At 47.2% G+C, this 6,746-nt stretch overlaps 1 pseudogene across 1 annotated transcript in view; it reads left to right on the top strand.

The window, feature by feature from the left end:
* Positions 1-2,162: 2,162 nt before the first annotated feature.
* The window catches only part of LOC311149892 (plexin-A1-like), a 197,961-nt pseudogene continuing 193,377 nt past the window's right edge, over positions 2,163-6,746 (top strand). Inside the window, exon 1 of the transcript in view lies at positions 2,163-3,335. The product of the transcript in view is annotated as a plexin-A1-like (transcript). The remainder of the gene's footprint in view (positions 3,336-6,746) is intronic.

The following is a 6,746-nucleotide window of genomic DNA, read 5'->3' as shown; positions in this document are numbered from 1 at the left end:
GATTATAATGGGTACTCATTCATGCTTGTGTGTGTGAATATGAGTGTATGAGTGTGTGATCTGAAGCCTTTCATTGCTCTAATTTACATCAGTAAGTGTGGCATGGCGTGGTGAATGAACGAAGGGGCTAGATTGAGTTGAGTGTTGAGACGATGGTGGGTTTTGTGACTCAGACACCAACGGCAGCTATGACACAGTGTGTCCATTGTCTTGATGGGCTGGAGAACAGTGGGTTCATATAGAAGATCATGATGGCTGACGTAAGACAGGGACTGGGAGATGAAAGCAGTCATTAACTGTCTGTCTGTCTGTCTGTCTGGGCCTGGAGTGTGAGAGAGAGGCTGGAGGATGAAAGAGAGGGATGAGAGAGAGAGGGAACGTAACGGGGTCTCCTAAAGGAGCCCCTTGAGGTCTGAGGCGTGTGGTCAACCTCTTTGTTTTGTTCTTCATAGTGTTGCAAAGCTATTGGTCATTTAACAAAGTTACCGGACTCTTCGGTAATTAACATGTAGTTTATGGCAATCTGTGGTAACTTTGTTAGTAAAATAATTCAAAGTGTGTAAAAAATATATAAGGATATTTCATGCTGGAACACTCATATTAAACACCAATGGTATTCATTAAGTTGATGGTTTATATTTAAGATAATGTTTTACATCTTTGTCATTCTATTTTTTATTTTAAAATCATCATGTTTGATGATTGTATATATTTTACATGCGATAAGGCTACAGAGGGCCAGAGATAATTATAGACACCTGTGATAATATGAAGTACCCAGAAAAGGCCACTAGTCATGTGATACAATTTTAAAAAACCATGAAAGTTAGCAAAATTCTGGTTGTTTACTGGTAAACCTCAAAAGTTTCAGGTAATATACCCTCCCTTTGCAACTCTAGTTCTTCATTTCCAATTTAATCTTTCATTTCTCATCCTGATCCTTTTATAGTGTCAGCTTGAGGTCCTCTGTAGCTCAATTGGTAGAGCATGGCGCTTGTAACGCCAGGGTAGTGGGTTCGATCCCTGGGACCACCCATACGTTAAAATGTATGCACACATGACTGTAAGTCGCTTTGGATAAAAGCGTCTGCTAAATGGCATATTATTATATTATTACACAGTAGTACAATAGAAAAGTACAATTGTGTTTCCTGAGTGGCGCAGTGGTCTAAGGCACTGCATCGCAGTGCTAACTGTGCCACTAGAGATCCTGGTTCGAATCCAGGCTCTGTCGCAGCCGGCCGCGACCGGGAGACTCATGGGCGGCGCACAATTGGCCCAGCGTCGTCCAGGGTAGGGGAGGGAATGGCCGGCAGGGATGTAGCTCAGTTGATAGAGAATGGCGTTTGCAACGCCAGGGTTGTGGGTTCGTTTCCCACGGGGGGCCAGTATAAAAAAATAAAAAATATGTATTCACTAACTGTAAGTCGCTCTGGATAAGAGCGTCTGCTAAATGACTAAAATGTAAATGTAAAACATTAACGTGTATTCTTACAAAGTCTGCCCCCTCTATATTCTGGCACTATACATTTACCTACGTCATTCTGTATTGTGATTGGGTGAACTTTCCTATCCCAGTATACATTAGTGGATGTGTTTTTAGCTGTATCTTGCAATGGCTGTGTCCGCCCGCTCCAGTGCTGCAGGTGATGGTGATGATGCAGTCAGTGTGTGTAGAATATAAATGAGGACACACCATGGTCTGTCAAATCAAATCGAAGTTTATTGGTCACGTGCACACGGTACAGTGAAATGCTTAATGCTTAATGTAGCCTAATGCTCTGTGTTGAGTTAGTGATAGCTCTGACTGGCAGCCTGACATGCTCATTAAATGTTGTATAGGATTCCCCTTAATGCCCTATTGTAATTAATGAATGTTTAAGTATTATGACTTGTTTTTGCCCTCACCGCTCTGTGTGGCTGGCAGAGCTTTTAAAACCCTAGCCAATCGATAGGGAGAGAGTGTTCCCTGGTCCTGTCTCCTAATGTGTTTTTTTCCTTCCCTTCACAGGGCTGGCGGCCGAGGCGCTGGGGATGATGTTATAGACGACAGAGCAGAGACACAGAGATCAGAGGACGCCAGGACAGCCACAGCTTCAGTAGAGGAAGAGGAACACACACACACACACCCAGGAACCTCTCCTCACCTACCAGAGCCCAACATGATCTCCCACCCCACCCCAGCCCCAGGAGGCCCTCTCCTACCCTTCCTCCTCCTGCTGTCAGGGGTGTTAGCCACCATCCCCAGCGACCTCAGGTCCTTCTCCCCTCCAGAGGGGGGGCTCACACACCTGGTGGTCCACAACAAGACAGGTGAGGTGTACCTGGGAGCTGTCAACTGGATCTTCAAGCTGTCCAGCAACCTGACCAAGCTCCGCAACCACGTGACAGGCCCTGTGGTGGACAATGAGAAGTGTTACCCCCCTCCTGGCGTCCAGTCATGCCCCCATGAACTGGCCCAGACCAGCAACGTCAACAAGCTACTGCTGCTGGACTATGGTCAGAACCGCCTGATCGCCTGTGGCAGCACCTCTCAAGGCATCTGCCAGTTCCTCAGGCTGGACGACCTGTTCAAGCTGGGCGAGCCCCACCACCGTAAGGAGCACTACCTGTCCAGCGTGGCCGAGGCTGACACCATGTCTGGGGTAGTCATCGGCGGAGACGCGGCCGGGGGCGGGGGAGGGGCTGGCAAGCTTTTTGTGGGCACGCCCATCGACGGCAAGTCAGAGTACTTCCCCACGCTCTCCAGTCGCAAGCTGATGGCTAATGAGGAGAATGCCGACATGTTCAGCTTCGTCTATCAGGACGAGTTTGTCTCCTCGCAGCTCAAGATCCCCTCGGACACGCTCTCCAAGTTCCCCGCCTTCGACATCTACTACATCTATGGCTTCAGCAGCGAGCAGTTTGTCTACTATCTGACCCTGCAGCTGGATACCCAGCTCACCTCACCTGATGCTAGCGGGGAGCAGTTCTTCACCTCTAAGATCGTCCGTCTCTGCGTGGATGACCCCAAGTTCTACTCCTATGTGGAGTTCCCCATCGGCTGCACCAAGGACGGGGTGGAGTACCGCCTGGTGCAGGACGCCTACCTCAGCCGACCCGGGACCAAGCTGGCACGCACGCTGGGCATCTCAGAGCAGGAGGAGGTGTTGTTCACAGTGTTCGCCCAGGGCCAGAAGAACCGGGCCAAGCCCCCCAAGGAATCAGCCCTGTGCCTGTTCACCCTGCGCCGCATCAAGGAGAAGATCAAGGAGCGTATCCAGTCCTGCTACAGAGGAGAGGGGAAACTGTCACTGCCCTGGCTGCTCAACAAGGAACTAGCCTGCATCAACTCAGTAAGTCCAACTTTCACTGTTTGTGAATGAATGATAGTTGTTGTGATGATGAATTTGATGTATTTTGGTAAAGCACCTCTTTCTGGGTGACGCTTCCATTTCTATCTTCCTAAATCCAGTATGTGTGAGAGAGAGGCTCCTTCTGTTCTGTCCCTGGGGACTGGAGCGTATGTGCTGCAGGCAGGGAGGTAGAGGGTAGGGAGAAGAGAGTAGAGAAATCAGACATTCAGCCCTCCTGAGAGCTGCCGTCTGTGGGGGCCTACCCATCCCAGCTAGATCTCAATTAGACACACTCACTGACTCACACATCCACAACATTGGAGTTAGAACTCTATCCAAATAACTCAAGTCAATCAACTGAGTCACAACGGAAGCAGCTAACCTCATAGGCCTTTTCAGATCTCAGACATATCTGTGGAGATGTCTGTCTCTTTTCTTCCTCTGACCCTGCCTCTATCCGCCCTTTCCTCCCCCTCTCTCCTCTCCCAGCATCCCTCTCTATCCTCTCTCTCCTCCTGTCTCTTTATGGATGCGGATGCAGCCCTCTCCCCTGTCCACCTTAACTGTGTGTTGCCACATCATTAGGCCGGTGTGTGGGATTTGCGGGCCGTCACTCTGTTTGCTGGGAGTCTCCCCGTTCTTCTGGCTCTAATTGATTTATATAGTCCTGAGGCTGTCGTCTGTGGCCTGGCATGTCACCCCTGTCCTCACGGGACTCCTGGCCTGGAGGCTGCAGGCTGGGGTTGGAGCCGGGGCTGGGGCAGAGGGAAGGTCGGCACAGAGAGGGGGAGTGTGAGCATGCATGTTTGATGCCCTAATCACCCAGGCTAGGCATACAGGCAGGCAGGCTTCCTCTCCTCCTCTGACAGGCCAGGGGAAATACACAGAACACAGGAATCTCCTGAGGGCTCCCGTAGCTTGGCTTGAACATTGAACACGGGTCACTTTAATAATGTTTACATACAAAACACATAATTATATGTACAGTATATATATATTTATTATACTGTATGTATATATTTATTCTTCCGGTCTATGACATTGCTCGTTCTCATATTTCTTAATTTCTTAATTTTATTATATGTGTATTGTTTTTATTGTATTTGTATTGCTAGGTATTACTGCACTGTTGGAGCTAGAAACATAAGCATTTCGCTGCACCTGCTATAACATCTGCAAATCTGTGTACGCCACCAATACAATTTAATTTAATTACATTTTTATTTGATTTGGTATTGTCAGTCTGCCATTTCTCATGTTATGCAATCCTATATAGTCTCCCTAATATGTCTTCCTCTCCTAGGGCCAGGCTAGCAATGCACAAGGACAGATAGATGTGAGGTTAAATGATTGGTGTGAGGCACAAGTATTTTTCTAAAGCAGGGTTTAACAGTGCCTTGAAGCAGCTCTCGTCTCCCTGGGCCCGGCTCTGTGTCGTGGACGTGAGTGGGGTATTCTCTCTCTGTATCTTTATTTTTCTCTCTCGCTCTCTCCCTCTCCCTCCCCCACCCCTTCTCTTTCTCCCTCTCTCTTTCTAGCCTACAACAGCAGTGGAGAGGAGAAGAGAGCAGAGTAGTGGGGGTGTCTTCTCTATGTGATTGGTGCTTGGCAGACAGTGAGCAGACAGCTCTCTAGCTTGTATTAATGATAATAACCGTGGCTATTCTAATGGCAGGCTGGGGGCAATCTGGTGAGGTAATGATGGCAGCATGCCTGACTGGCGCAGATGAAAGGATTACGCTCCCTCCCTTCCTTTCTCCCTCCCTCTGACGAGGGTCCTCCATCGACACACACACTGCCGACATCCCTTAGTCCAGCTCATACATTATTCACCTGGGCTGCGTCTGGAATGGCAACCTATTTCCTATGATGTGCATAAGTAGTGGTCAAAAGTAGTGCACTATGTAGGGAAAAGGGTGTCATTGGGGTGTTATTGAGCACAATTGAATAACAGAAGGAAAGCACAGGGCTGTGTCCGAAATGACACCCTATTTTGACCTGAAGTAGTGCACTATGTAGGCAATAGGGTGCCATTTAAGACGTAGCCCTGTACTCTCCTTCTGTTATTCAATTGTGCTCGATAACAATCCAGCTCAAATCAGAAGCCCCACGGCCTCACTCACACCACATACAAGCAATTAATGTCACCTTCTCTCCGAAACCACAGTGGCTTAAAGCACACACAGGATGCTCCAATACTGCACTGAAATATCTATTTGCAACAAATGCAATAGAAATAGAAACAGGGACAGATGGAGGGAGGAAGAGAGAGAAAGAGAGAGAGCGGGAGAGAGAGAGAGGACAGCGAGAAAGGGACAGATGCACACAGAGGCATTGACAAACAGACAAACTGACAAGCAGGCAGGCAGAGTAAGGCTGATCAGACAGTACACTTGATGTCTCTCTTCTACCTACCATTACTGAGTCACTATATAAGACTATGCATGATATGTAAATGAGATACAGTACATGATTGTCCTTTATTACCATCTGCTCCGGTGCTTGTGATCGATCAAGGGCATGTCATGGGGATATAATGATGATTTTATAGATGCCTCGTGTCATACAGCCATACAGCCTCTCCAGTTCGTTAGCATGACCTTGGACTATATTACTGTATTGATGTTCAGAGCTCAGAGATGATTTTACACAAAGACATTTACACCCATAATGAGGGTCTTGACCACCAGTTTAACTATCTGTCATGGATTCCGACATGTTTTGTCACTTCCAGTTGGAACACATCGCTGATAGATTCAAAATGAAGTCAGCTGAGAGAAGCTGCAGTTCAAACACTCACAGTTTCAGCCTGTAGATCAGTACACTGACAGACAGATGACTAGAGTGTTAGGTTGCTGCCTGATTGACGTGTGCTGTTATGAAAGCCTTAATATTGTCTATACAAATGACAGCTTGATATGGGCGTCATGGCCATTGCCATCTTGAAGGGAGAAATTCCAAAATGGCCCCAAGTGGCCTGCTGCTGATTTTATTAGCTCCCTCAAACTCCTACTCCTTTCCAGTTTACAGCCAGTCCATTGTAATGAAGTGCTTAAAGTTAGAAAGTTACGGGTCACCTTCCTTGCCAGCTGCGGGCTCATTTGCGAAGTTGTGTATTGTGCCCATAAAAACAACAGTTTTATCATTGCTAATGAGCCTTTCAGCATGTCCTCAAAATACACTACCGTTCAAAAGTTTGTGGTCACTTATAAAAAAAATGGTCCATTAAAATAACATAAAATTGATCAGAAATACAGTGTAGACATTGTTAATGTTGTAAATTGCTATCGTAGCTGGAAACGGCTGATTTTTTATGGAATATCTACATAGGCGTACAGAGGCCCATTATCAGCAACCATCAGTCCTGTGTTCCAATGGCACGTTGTGTTTGCTAATCCAAGATTATCATTT

Source organism: Coregonus lavaretus (assembly GCF_964263955.1).
Source record: "Coregonus lavaretus genome assembly, chromosome: 22".
Taxonomy (NCBI): Eukaryota; Metazoa; Chordata; class Actinopteri; order Salmoniformes; family Salmonidae; genus Coregonus; species Coregonus lavaretus.
Note: the sequence above shows the minus strand (reverse complement) of the source record. Positions and strands in the feature narration are given on the sequence as shown.